Source organism: Topomyia yanbarensis, chromosome 2 (assembly GCF_030247195.1).
Source record: "Topomyia yanbarensis strain Yona2022 chromosome 2, ASM3024719v1, whole genome shotgun sequence".
In the NCBI taxonomy this organism is placed as follows: domain Eukaryota; kingdom Metazoa; phylum Arthropoda; class Insecta; order Diptera; family Culicidae; genus Topomyia; species Topomyia yanbarensis.
The window spans coordinates 157,006,389-157,020,818 of NC_080671.1; the positions used below are offsets into that span (position 1 = coordinate 157,006,389).

Consider the following 14,430-nt stretch of genomic DNA (forward strand, 5'->3'; position numbering starts at 1 on the left):
TATTGGGAATACTACTGATATATTCCACCATTATAATTGAACTATTATACTATACCATACTCATTTTAGTTACCATTTCCAATATCTTCCGTGTATCCTATATTGAAGATTTGTATACTACATTTTACTTTTGCGCCAGAGGTTAATATTGCTTTGGTGATCTTTGTTATGCGTATATCTGTTTGGCTGCTCAAAAAACCTGTAGCTTAACATGATCAAAAATCCTTGTATTACAATATTACGGCGATATCTCAGTTCGATAAAGCGTCAGTCCACTTAGTATCAACAAAGCTCTCTTCAGAAGATGGCGTGTAACAAGATAAAACTTCATCATATGATCTAATATGATAAACACTAGCGCCGCCACACCAACCTATCCCAACTATCCGTCAAATCCATTCCGGAACCGGTTCGAAATCCTGGCTGAATTCAGTATGGAATCTTGCTCAAAGAAAACAACCGATTCCGACTCTATCGGTTGCTGTATTTGAGCTGGAATTCATGCTGGAAGTCCGAATCGGTTCCGGACTAGTTTGACTGTGTAGAGTAATAACCGCTGTCAATTCTGTCGAACTCAGCCACAAAAAAACATAACCACAGTAGCGCACCTGGTTTGGTTATCCCAACTACCTTCGAAACCGTTAGAGATTTTACACAAGTTGAATGCTGAAGATGTACGTCTGTTCTCTATGGTTCAATTATAATGGTGGAATATATCAGTAGTATTCCCAATTCCCAATGGTGAGTATTATATGAATAGTTTGAAAATGGTTTCAAAGATTTCTGGAATGGTTTTTATTTATAGGGAATGAACGGCTCACGATGCTATTTTACCCTGCTTGTGTAAAGCGCCAACAGATCTTCTCACAAAATAAAATGACACAGCAGGCCCTAGTAACAATTAAGATTTCATGGTAGTTTTATAGCTGCTCATAAAACTTAGATTGCACTTCTAGCATGCTATAAAACTTCAATTGTTACTTGGGGGGAGGGGGGGGGGTGCAATCGAGATGCATTATAGTATAGGTGTTCACATTCGTCAAGTTTGAGTGTGTTGGTTTGTTGCTAGTTAAATTAATCATGGCGGCCCAGGACTGCGAAGCACATAATCAACAAACCGACCAATCGAAACGAATCTTGTAAGCACGTGGTAAAAATAAGTATGGCGTCCGGAATCGCAAAAGAGCAAATGTTTACATCACTAACCAATCAGAATGAAGTATGGGACCACGTGCTTCTGTTTTCTTCTTCATTTCTTCTTGTTTGCCCGAAAAAAGTGACAGCTGATGCACACATAGAAAAAATGTGTACACCTGTATACACCTCGGGGTGCAATGATGTGCGGAAGGATTACTTGGCAATATCCATACAAAAGAATAAACCTATAGCATAAAATTCTTTTGTATTTTACCAAGTATTTTACACTACGATTTCGTGCTATCTTTCCCTTACTACATGATGAAGGTACAAAAAGCACATGTGTGCATCACACATATTTAGGTTCACTTTATTACACACGTACATATCTCATTTTTAGTAAAAAAAGTGGAGAGATAAGAAATTAAAGGGCATGTCGATCTGACCCTATTAATTAAATTAAATACATTTCTTTCCATGAAGATACACATCCTTAATATATTTTGTGTTGCGTGCAATGTATTTTGCGCTGCATGCAAGACGTGAAAACCTTACAAAACAACTAGCCCTACATTCAACAAAACGTCAAATAAAGTGGATCAGGGTAGGACATTTGATAAACAAATTTTTCTGCGAGGGAGTTCAAAGTTGATGCAAAAATGGAAATTAAATGCATTTTTTTCTAATTTGATGCTAATTTCTATACATTCCTCGAGTGATCTGCCTCTAGATCTTAGCCCTATGGGGTGTCAGTTTTACCCACAGTGCCTGGAAGAAGCCATTTTATTTTCCAAGTTTAGCAACCAATTTTTTTTATTAAAATTGAAATTTTTAAAGTGCTGACAAAATTAGGCATTGTTAATAATTTTCCAAAGAAGAATTCTGTGCATAAACTATATTTTTTGGTTTTGTGGTTGCTTAGAAATATGTGCTTAAGGTGTGGATTTTAGCCATAATTCCCCAATGGTTGTGCAGTTTTTTGGTCTCCAGTGTAATAACAATGGAATATTTATAATGGGTGCAGCAAAACATGGAGTCTTAATTTTAATAAATGAGAAAGGCAAAATTAAACCATTTGGCGGAATTAAACTGATTTATTTTCATTTTTTTCTTAGATTTGTTTTTGAAACCTTTGGTTATATGCTCGAACTCTACTATGTTGAAAAATTCGAACAGCAAGAATGAGTGCCACCCTTGGCAATATGCACATTATGTACCGTAAGGAAATTAGAGAATTAGTCTTCGTATGTTTTAGCGATAGTTTAATAAATTTAAATGGCTATTTAAAGTGATTTTAGAATTTTAAACTCACTACTATTTTGTTTGCAATATCGCACCCAATGTGAAATAGATATATCTCGAACATGGAGTTTAGTTCATGCGACTTTTTGAAATATTGTGGTCTCATTTTAAAAAACGCCCCTCGAAAACTTGCTCGCACTCACAGCATTTAGTGTCACTATGACATTTCCAACTCGACAACCAGTGATGACAGATTTGCGGATAAATCAGTAAATCTACCGATTCTTTAATTTTCTAACGAATCCCCGCAATTTTTGCACCGCAGACATTAGAAAAGTTGAGCCCTCAGCAAAGGAATCCTTAGCCGAAAAGTGACATTTGGTTTGCTGTGAGCTGAAAAATATTTCGCTGAAAATCAGTAAACTAGAATCACTTCGATTCATGATAAAAAATAATCAATTAATACTCGTAATAATTATTAATTAAATCAACAGTATATCGATATATATTTTTTACATGTGGTGCTGATACTTTCTCTAGCATGGCGAAATTTTCTAATCAATGTGTTCGAAAAAGAAATAAATTTTCTGTTGATTATTTTTCGTTTCTTAGTTTGCTCAATCTGTCACAAATTTCTTTTCAATTTCTGAAACTCAAAGTAAGTCATATGAAACTTTGATAACGTTGCGCAGTCTGTATTCTGTATTGTTAAGATACACAACCACCTCTATTTTGTACTGTAAAAGTCGATTTTTTTGCAATGAGATTTACTATATAAACGTTAATTTTCTTTGTTTTTACGTTTAATATATTCAATGTTATGCTACACATTAAATATTGCTGTCAATTATTGTAAAATTACTGTACAGTCAAAGTGAAAATTATATCTTTGCAACTGTATATTAAAAGAATTTAGTACATTAAAGGAAAAGAAATTTTCTATTCTGGTATACATTTCGGTTTAAACCGTATTTAGTATTCAACAATTTTGGCTAGCTTTTCTGAATCGTGCGCTCGTTATTTTTAAAAACAAATCTGGCATCTATATGGGCAAATTGCCACTGACAGCGTATCATAGAATGTACACATACCACCGAACACAAATAACCTGCCAAACCGACACGGGGCGATATGTAATGCTTTCAATGCGACTGCAGCATAGCAGCACTGATCTAGTGCGCTCATAAAAGTAGTGAACGTGAAAGCGAACGGTACGGTTGTTACGGTGCTAGGTGTGGTGTATTTTCTCTATCGCGAATTGTTCCAATTAGATTTTTCATAAACCGTAACGTGTTGAACTGGATGAACTAATTGATGGCCCAAGTACCTAATCAAAATAATTGTTAGCGATATTTCTGAAAAAATGTGGAGAATGCTGTGAAAACATGCTGTTTCAACGTCATATTTCGCATTTTTATTGACACCGTGTCAAATACGACGGTTGCTGTGTGTAAGTGAAAGAGTTGTAGATTTATTTTTTGTTTTCTTTCGTGTTGAGAGAAGGTGCTGGTGTGCAACTTGGAATATTGTTGGAAACGCGTAGGCTATGATTGGTATTGCAACGCAGAGATGTCTATAGTAAAATTTGAGATATACCTATAATGTTGCGAATGAATACTCTTGGGTGATTATCGTTTAAAGGTGAATAGCTCGTTCCAGCAGGAAAACCCAATTCCACTTGGAAAATATAAATTGTGCAAGGTGGAATCGACTAACCGCTGTAGTGTGCCGAGAAAGTAGACAGAAAAGAGAGAGCAATTTTTGGGAATAAGGTAAAAATAATACCTACTACTTAAATATTTGAGTTTAAAAAGTGATGATCATTGAATCAGTGTGATGATAATTTCTATTTATTATTGACACTTCACAAATATTCAAAAAGTAAATAAAGTGTACATATTAGCGAGAAATTAGTGGTTTTCGAGGCCGGCACCAACTACAAGCAACGAAGAGAGTGTGTTAATTGAAGCAGATGAAATCGGAGTGATGGGGGTGAAAAGTTGATTAATTCTTGCAGCAAATCTCCGAAAAGATGTACGTGGTTATCATTCGACAGAGCAGTAGTGTCGAGTTGCCGACGTTGCGAGTTGCATTCGGAAGTGCTCTTGAACCGAGCGCTCAGTGCTTTCTGTAATCTGCTCTCCTCGGCTATTATTGCGGTAAGTGTGTTGAAGGTTAACCGCATTATAAAACCAGACGATGATCGTATATTGTCGGGGTCATTATCTCATCTAATAATTTGGCATATCCCGCATACAAGAGAATGTACTAAATTCACTATTACCGTTAGCGTTGTATTTATGTGCCTGTATTTTGAAGGTGTTGCAGTAGATGGGCAGATAATATTGTCAATAGTTAAGAAAACCGTAAATGATCAATAAACCTTAAAGTATAAAATCCTCTCATTTTTAATGCCTTGGAATTGTTTGTATACAGTAAAGACTCGTTTTTATAAGCCCCTTGGTAAATTTTAGGCTGATAAAAGGAGGACATTGATATAATAGGGACATATATTTTTCTTTCTTTTTAAGAAAAATATTCTTCTTTAGTCCCTAGATGTAGCCTTAAAACCTTTCCTGATTATTCAGCTTAAATTTCTTCGTAAGGGGGTCTGATAAAACAAAATTTAAAAATGCATATTTCGGATCTCTAAGATAAGAAAAATATGCTCAAGAAAAGATTGACTCGAATTCAATTTGATTCGTCTGCTAGAGCTAATCAAGCTTTCAACTACTAATTTTTATATGAAGCTGATAAAATCGGGTCAAAAAGCTGATAAAATCGAGAGTTGATAAAATCGGGGGCTGATAAAATCGGGTCTTCACTGTATTACGTGGCAATTTGCTAGCGTGCAAGAGGCGATTTGATTTTGTAACACGCAAGCAGTTATTTGATACTTAACATCACGAACAATGTTTTTTTACGCGTATGATCTAAGAAATAGAAAATTGAATATTACTAAATAGATGGTCAAGTTCCATTGGTAATGTGTAAAACTTGCCCTATTTACATTTAAGAAGGTTGAAAAATGCGCCAGATTTTTTTTAATTGTGGCATGTGATACGTAATTCTGGTTAGTTCCGTAGTTTTTGCAATTTTAATGCTGAATATTTGGCATGCTTGCTTGCCTCAATTTATCGAGACAAATTGAAATTCAAATATTAAACCAAATAAACTGGCTAGGAAAGAAAATCTTATTAGTCTATTCGCAGTAGATTCTTCGGAGGAAAAACGTGTTTTGCAAGCTTGAAATTGAACAAATCGAAAAACTTGCATATCCCATAACCGCATGAAGATTGTACTTAGCCCTGAAATTTATTTCGCAATTTTAAAGCAAATGGTATTTTTCGTTACACACTCAGGTTTTTTGCAGACCGCGTAAATTGAAGAATCCGCGTTGATAGAAACCTCGTTAGTGGATACCACGTAAATTCAAAAATCCGCGTAAATAAAAACCGCGTGAATTTCAAAAACCGCAAGAATTGCGTGAATTCACAAATCCGCGTAAAAAAACCTGAGTATATTTTCAGGTGACCCACAATATAATCCACCGGAACTCATTTTAGGCACATGTGCATACCAGACTTTAATAAGCGGTGTATGTGTTGTTAGCTCTATTGCTAATTTAACATCACACGCATTTTAATGGCGTTAAACGTTTGTTGCCGACTTCAAATATATTTTCTGTAATGATGGATGACTATGTACATTTGTGACACGGACTTTATTGATATTTTGTATAGGAGAAAATAAAAGAATAAACGATTTCCTTTGGTTTGGTTCCACATGTTTTTATAATAGCTCCACCTTTTCACGAGGTGGGTTATTTATATTTTTAACGCCATTACACATAGTAACGCGTTGTTTGTCCTTTTATGCTCGTGCATAAAGAATACTAAATCTCATCACAAAACCAAAAGGTTAAAAAATGTAATTAATAAAAAAGTAGTTCATCTATCCCCACTCTCCCGTACTCCAAACCTGTATAAATGTACAAAGCGAAGGAGACAACAAACCATTATTTCCCAAATCGTACTCAAACAAAACAATTGAATAAGCTCATCTTCCGCAAAGTTAATTAGCGGGTTGGATCTCTGCCGTCGTGGCCCTGGAAATAGTGTCACACAAGAGAAAGTATATTATTCGGGCGGCAGCATAACCCACGCAATTCGCCGTCACAGACTCGTGCAGAACAGCCCCCGGTTAAGTATCAAGTTCAAGTCTGAGAATACGATTGTGCATTGTTTTGTGTTTGTTGTTTCCCCTGTCAGACTGTGAGAGGTTGGAATCGTTTCACACAGCTCACGGCCGCCAGCATCATGTTTACAAGCCAGATTGCTCCAAACATGTGTTTAGTTATGCTAAATTTAACTGTATTAAAACTGCCAAATGGAAGTGGATCTCATTGAAAATGGCTTTCATGTTGCACAGCACATTTTATAGCTCGGATGTTTCAATTTATTGACCGCGGTTTTCCTTGCTTTGATTTGATTGGAGAAAGTACGTGCTATTGTCAGTTGTTATACCGAAGAGTGCATAACTGATTGCACTTAATCAATGTTGATAAACGGCTGGCGTCAAACGCAGTATGTTGAAAGTGTGTTTTGCTATGTTTCAAAAAAAAATCATTGGGAAAAAAAGTCAAACCAGCAAAGATAACGACCAATGTTTATAGTGATGCCTAGATAGATAGGAAGAGCTAGTGATAGATTTATTCATAAAAAATAACACACACTTAATTGCATTCTTTAATGTTGTCTTTTATCGGATTCACTTATCTTTCAGGAAACGAATTTCTATTAATTAGTCATGAGCAAATGATCCCCATGACGTAGCAGGCGAGCCGTGAAAGAAGGTCTCCATTCGCAATAAAAAGTTGCGCGCACGAGATATAACGAATAATCAATTATATTTGTTTTGTATTTTTATTTTTACATATTGTAAACACATGAAAGATAAACTACCGCTATGAGCCGTGTCAAATAAACGAAACAAAAAAGTCATGATTTACATAAGCTATTTAATTCCATTTTTCTTGCTTTTCTCATATAAAGAAGGCTGTACAATCACTCTAAAATCGACTTATGAACCGAGAGCCGCAGGGCCGACTCTATTTGATTCAGTTTCGACTTCCAGTTCCGAAGTTACAGATTGAAGAGTGCGGTCACAGCAAATTCCCATATAAACTGGTACCACCATGATGTCCAAATGATGTAATACATATTAAAATGGGTGCTACATTACTTGAATTTGCGGGTCAAGATCACCAAGTAGCTCTGACAACATTGGCCACCTATGTCTGTTTATGATGCCCCCGGGGAATTCGCCACGTTCCTAAGCTGGTAACACACCTAGCCCTAGGAATCTAGCGAATTCTTGACCGATTTTTACAAACTTGATTTCGAATGAAAAATATAGTAATTCCATTGCCTGCTATTGAATTTCATTCAGGTCTGACTGAGTTCTGGAATTATAAATTGGTTACAGCGGTCACAATAAAATTTTCCGTGAAAGCCGGTACAATCGTGGTGACTCGGCCATCTGGACCTCAGATGGTGGCCCATCATAACACATTAACCTGGACCAACGATTTTACTTCACGTTCGAAGGAAAACGTTGGAAACCACAGATTGTTCACCTCTGAAAATCTCAACGACCTCAATTGGAATTGAACACAGAGCCGTCGGGGAGAGTAGCGATCAAGCTTAGCACTCAACCACCAGCATCGTCATCATGGGTTTTGCCTTTCTCATATAGAAAGGTTATGCAATCACTCTGAAAAACGTCAACCTAATCCCGGCCCGGAGGGCCGAGTGTCATATCCCATTAGACTCAGTTCGCCGAGATCGGAAAAAGTCTGTATGTGTGTGTGTGTGTATGTATGTATGTGCGTATGTGTCAAATAATGTCACTCATTTTTCTCAGAGATGGCTGGACCGATTTGCCCAAACTTAGTCTCAAATGAATCCCATCGGCTACTATTGAATTTTGGATCGATTGGAATTCTGGTTCCGGAATTACGGGTTTCAGAGTGCGTCCACACAGAAATTTCTCATATAAACTATAGGAAAAATTAAAAATAGAATTTTTATTTTTGATGCTAAATGTGTTCAAGGTGCATGAAACGTCGGAATTTGATGCAAACTCGAAAAAAAAACTTGACGACGATTCACTTTTTTGGATTTTAGCACATTTTTGCCTTTCTCATATAGAAAGGTTATGCAATCACTCTGAAAAACGTCAACCTAATCCCTAAATTTTTTTTTCGACTCGCATAAGGTTTCTGGATTTTAACAGGGGCGTAGTTGATGGTTTACGGAGAGGGGTTACACCCCCCCCCCTCTACTGTTCACTCCCCTCAGTTAAAAATCTCCTTAAATCACCCCTCAGACCACCACCCCATCCAGCCCTCATACCCCTCCCTTTCAACCTCATCATCTTTAAACCACCACTATATCACAAAGCATACCAATTTAAGCTGGAGAGTCGTTCGTTCATGGGACTTTCGACCTCCTCACATACCCACCCCCGCATGACAAAATGAGTTAGCAAGCAGATAACATTGATCTAATGGAGTATGATATTTTTTTGTTTCAAGTGTTTCACCGTCGACACGTAGCTCATCAAGTTCGTGGCTGGCATGCCATTGTGTATAAGTGCAAAGTGTACTAAGAATGTAATGGACATTTCCACAATTATGTTGAACATAAAAAGCCTCCGTGTTTAGAGAAATGAGAAAGGCACAATTGCACCGCTAGGTGGATTAAAACAGGTTTTTTATTATGCATTTGGGAAAGCACAAGAAAAATTATTCGCAACTTTTCCGGAACAATCATTAAGCGTTTCGTTGTTTACGGTATCCTGTATTTCTTGCACTTTATTACCACATGGAAAAAAGATTGTTCCCGAAATCGCGAATGAAGTGCCATGAATTCTGAAACAAAACAGGACTATGAACAAAAATCATGTGCTTTATAATTATGTTAAATTTCTCTTCAGTAACGAACGCATAACGCTTTTATTAGTGTAAAATACAGACACTTTATATGACAGACTTGCGGAGAGAAAAAAAGTAAAACTAGCAACCATGAATGTAAAATGGCGTCACGGAAGCTCCCATAAGCTTTGCATGGGCTTCCTTTTGTACTTTCTTTCTCAAAACCATCATGCTCGTTTAGCTGCAGTTTTTTAACAGTCCGTTTGGCTGCAATTTTTCGCTAGTCTGTGTATAAAGTGTCTTTAGTGAAAACATTTATTTTTGTTTTGCGAACTTCAGTCGCGGTATCCCTCTCGCAGGTTGATGGGATTGACAGTATTGTAAACATCATCAAGCCACAATAGATTCAATAGAGTTATGTAAATATAAGGCCCTTCGCTTTTTTAGTTTCTATTTGCACCAAGTTCTACTACTAGAGGTTAATTACTTATCATGTTAATCCATCAATCATTATGACTACTCAGGATTTGATTTATATAAGAAGCCCGCTACAAGATGTTGATTACAATACGCCTCGATAGTGGCGATCGAGGAGGCCAGGAGGGCTGATGTGAGCCTTTTTTTCTGTTCTATACCTTTCCTCTATTTACCCGCTCATAACCAACAATCGACCAGTAACAAATAGATAATTGAGAAAGGATGTGCTATGTGTAGTGGTCTTGGCGACATGACCGGGAACCCCATCGATATAAGGGATGGATCGCTCTCTGCCAGAATTTTAACCACACACCGAAAATTTAATATCAGACTCACGATTCAAGAACACACGCAAATATGTTACAAAATCACGTCAGCATACAAACGTTAGAGCCACTCGCGATTTTCCAAGCAACCTACGCCCACGAACTCGCAAACATGATTACATGATGTAATCATGTTAAATCATGTCAAGGTAAACTTACCAACGCGATCTCAAGCGTCAACCTACAAACTCCCGTGCTTGCGCCATCTTGAATCAGGATCGTCCGGAAGTCTCTATCCTCGGTACCAACAGTCTAGGTCCATGTTAATCATTAAAAATAATAAGATTGAAAAATTAAGAAAAAAAATAACTCCAACTTTATCAAATGAACGCCTACATCAAACTTTATTACGTATTCAGAAAGTAGAAATTTCACAAAAGATTCAATCGACATAAACTGAATATACTGGAAGAGGATTGTTTTATGACCAATAATGTAACGTGACGTTACAACGCGTCACAAATTAGAACCTTCAGCATATTTCATTAAAAGTCAAAATATCTGCTCTAAGATTTTTTATCAAGATCCAATCTTCTATGAATTATTTCTAAATAACTTACGAATAATTAGGTGTCATTAAACATACAGTTTAGACACATTCCAGCGTTAGGGGACAACGTTTGCACGCATCATGCAACTGTTAACAGCTCGTCGTTTGAAAAATCCTACGATGTACGCTCAAAAAACTTAATTGAATACTTTAAAAGTCCTAACACAACGTTAATGTTATGGGTTTGATGTTTTTCAGGTTGTCCTTTCATTCTGAAAGGTGAAAATGTCGCGTTAGGGGACAACAGCGCAAAAAATTGATTTTCCAACCTACACTTGTATTTATCAAAAAACCTGCTCTGTTTCAAACTTTAGAGCATCTATTTGTTCTAGAAATTTGATCATCGATAGTCACAGAACAATACTGTATACTTAGATTTTCGAGCTTTCTGTAAATTTTTTTCACGACCGCTGCGAACACTGCGTTAGGGGACAACACCAAAATGAACACAAACGGTCGCATATGAAGTGTTGTCCCCTAACGCGACTGAAGAATTTGTTGAAGCTCAAACAAAGTGATGTATATCACCTCTAAACCTGTAAATAACTCAAAATAAAGATTTGAAACGCCAAACCAGATGTATTTCTAGTTTCACCTTCATGTGTTTTATTAAGAAATCAAATTAATATGAAATGAGAACAGGACACACCGCATACCACAGTGTGGCGCGGTATAGAAGAGATTGTAGACCACAATCGCCACTTTCTAATGGATCGAAAAAGGTGGTTTCAAGTAGTTTTGGTAAGTTTAATATATTATTGACATCAGTGGCGGATCCAGAGGGAGGGTCTTGGGGGTCCGGACCCTCCCCCTCGAAAATTTTTCACATCTTGAGAATTTTTAAAAAAGTTTCTTTTTTAAATTCATTCTAAGTTCAAAATCTTTGCAAACCAGATTCGATTACCAAAACTGAGTTTAATTAAATGAGGGTATTACATATTACGTATTGTACAAAGAACATTTTAAAGTCGAAATTTTGGACCCCCTCCGAAATTTTTTTCTGGATCCACTCCTGATTGACATAGGAAAAGATATGAAATAAAATTAACTGTTTCTTAGGGTGACTCAATTTTTTTTTTATTTTGTTCACCAACTAAGTTTTTTCATGTAAGTTTGGTGCACTGACTTTGTTTTTTGACCTTATAAAATCTTGAAAATAAAATTGACTGGTGATTAGGGCAGATAAAATACGTCATAGGGTTGTTCAATATTTATTTTCTTGTTACGTTACAAATACACAAATTTGACTCTGAAGCAATTCAACAAAGGAAAGACTGTCAAACGATTATACTCAGTCGAGCAGTTATTATATTTACATATTGTATATAATGTTGTCGCGAAATACTAGTAATACGGTTGAAAAAAAAATTTCGAAAGAGAATATCGCCCTTCCAGTTCATCCTCTGGCGTTTGCACAACTGTTTTTACTCATAGATCTGCAAGATTATTAGTGATGATTGCGGAAATTAATCAAAATGTAGCCGTTTTACGCAATTTTTGGAAAAGAAGGGTAAGATCCAGCTTTTCGAAAATTTTGATATATTAGAGTACAAAAAAATTCGTTAAGAAATTTCACACAATTGCGGTCTTATGGCTCAGATGGCTGGCTTGTCATTGAATTATCTAAATAATAGAAAACTGGAGAATTTCGTAAAATTGTATCTTTTATTAGCGAATTCTAAGAAATGTGTATCCTCAGGATAACAATTTGAATTTAAAGTGCTATAAAACATCAAAAAACTGCATTAAACTACGATGTTTGGTTCATGTTGAAGAAAATCTATCCCGAAAAGACAAACCGGGTTAGTTCCAAATGGTCAATAATTATCCCGCTAATTTGAAAGAATGTGACGACGAGTGAGTGTTATTCCCTATGACGATATTCTTCCGCGCGCTCTCATGCTTATTTGGTATTCTAAAGCGTTCCATTCTATATCTTTGAAATCACTTCGAACTCTGTTCTGAAATTGTTGATATATCCTTAGATAGTTTATTTACTGATATATGCAATAAAAAACTTGATAATTTTTCGATATTATAAGGCCACCCCCTTAATGGAACCCCCCTCCTCTCCCCGCCCCTGAGACCACCCATGACACTGCATAGCTGCGGTATTGCTGAAATAGGTTGGTTATATCTTTTATGTCCATATACTGTTCTGTAGGCTCTCAAAGTAACTCTGCAGAAGGATTTATCGTATTGCAACGGAAAGCGTTAGGAGACAACACTTCAGTGCACCCCTCTGAAAGAACGATTCCAAAGCTTGTTATATACAAATAGCATATTTTTAGAAAGGTATTGATGAGTACTAATAGCTTCTGAAAAGATTTCATAGATAGCGTGCTTTGTTTTTGTGAAAAATTGAAAAAAATGATATTTGCGTTAGGGGACAACGCAAAAATGGTCAATTTTTGCCCCCCTTTTATCCGACGATCAATTCACTCAATAAATCTGCGTTCGAAGATGAAATCTTTGTACAATATGTGAACAATAAAATGGAATTTAAGATTATTCCAAATAAATTTTATTACAAACCTGTCGGTGTGGTACGGGAAAATCAATTCAATTATTAAAAACGAGTCATAAATATATTACTGGTTTTCATCGACCACCGTCATAAAATTCTTTTAAAAAATTTCTATATATCTATGATTTGGGAGCCTTAAACCTATACCAACATATTTCAGAACAACTTTTACTTATATTAGCAGATTTATTTTTATGAGGTAAGCGATACAAGTGCGTGGAATGTGTCTTTATCAGAGTTAAAAATATTCAAATTCATTGAATGAAAATTGATCATATTCAGCCGTATTCATTTTCAATATTCAGTGACGCAGCTGAAAACGTCAAACGAACAAACCGCCCATTCATCCATGCAGATTTTCATTCGTCTCCGATTGTTACACGAAGCGACCGTGCAGCAACGAATCAATCGCATCAAAGTAGGCCCTGGCACAATGTAAGCGATGATGATTGTTGTTTCATATGCTTCACCGGCATTTGAAAACATTTTCCTAGATAATTAGTGAAATGAATATGTTGTACGATATTCAACTGAATGAATAAGCAGGGATATTTGAATGAATATTTTTTCTATTCACCACGAGTCGCGTCGGGTTCATTTTCATCCGTCAAAAAAGAGCTTCGATTATGTTTAACTCTGGTCTTTATTGTTTTGTTTCTTTTTAAGCATTTTTTACTTTCGTGATGTTACAACGCTCCTTTCCCAGGAAAAGCGATATCTCATTGCGTTGTAACGTCACGAAAATCTTTAACTTTTCTATAACTCTGTAAATCACGCTGATGTTATTGTTTTGAGAGAAATTTTAAATATTTGTTAAATTTAGCCATGTAAATGATATTTTACTTGAATAAACATATGGGGTTATCCAAAAATCCCGATTAAGTTTATTTTTTAAATTGTGGTAGAAATAATCGATCAAACTGGTATGGTCAATATGGTAGTTTGACGGCGCCAGAATAGTAGGTGAAGCGAGCACAATTTAAACGCCAGACAGCTAATTTTATCGCCACAACTTTATATATAAGCCCTTAAAGTATGAATAACACACATCATCTTAGATTAGCTCTTACATAAATGTATTGTGCAATTGTCCAAGAAGAAAATATGTGCTCTTGAAGAACAGCTCATGAAAGAAAGAATGATGCATTTTATTATTTATTCAACGAATATAAGAATATTGCTGCTTCAATATTGATTATCTCCTATATTATTAAGTTCAATGATTATATTCTTA

At 36.0% G+C, this 14,430-nt stretch overlaps 1 protein-coding gene across 7 annotated transcripts in view; it reads left to right on the top strand.

Annotated features, from left to right (window-relative positions):
• The first annotated feature begins 3,549 nt into the window (after positions 1-3,549).
• LOC131681850 (polypeptide N-acetylgalactosaminyltransferase 5) overlaps positions 3,550-14,430 on the top strand; it is a 212,824-nt gene continuing 201,943 nt past the window's right edge. For 2 of the 7 annotated variants that reach the window (XM_058962911.1, XM_058962912.1), the window contains exon 1: positions 3,551-3,829. The gene's annotated coding sequence lies outside the window, so the exon portion shown is untranslated. Of the gene's footprint in view, positions 4,539-14,430 lie in introns of all 7 variants that reach the window. The other 5 variants (XM_058962907.1, XM_058962910.1, XM_058962906.1 and 2 more) reach the window with 5 other exon arrangements.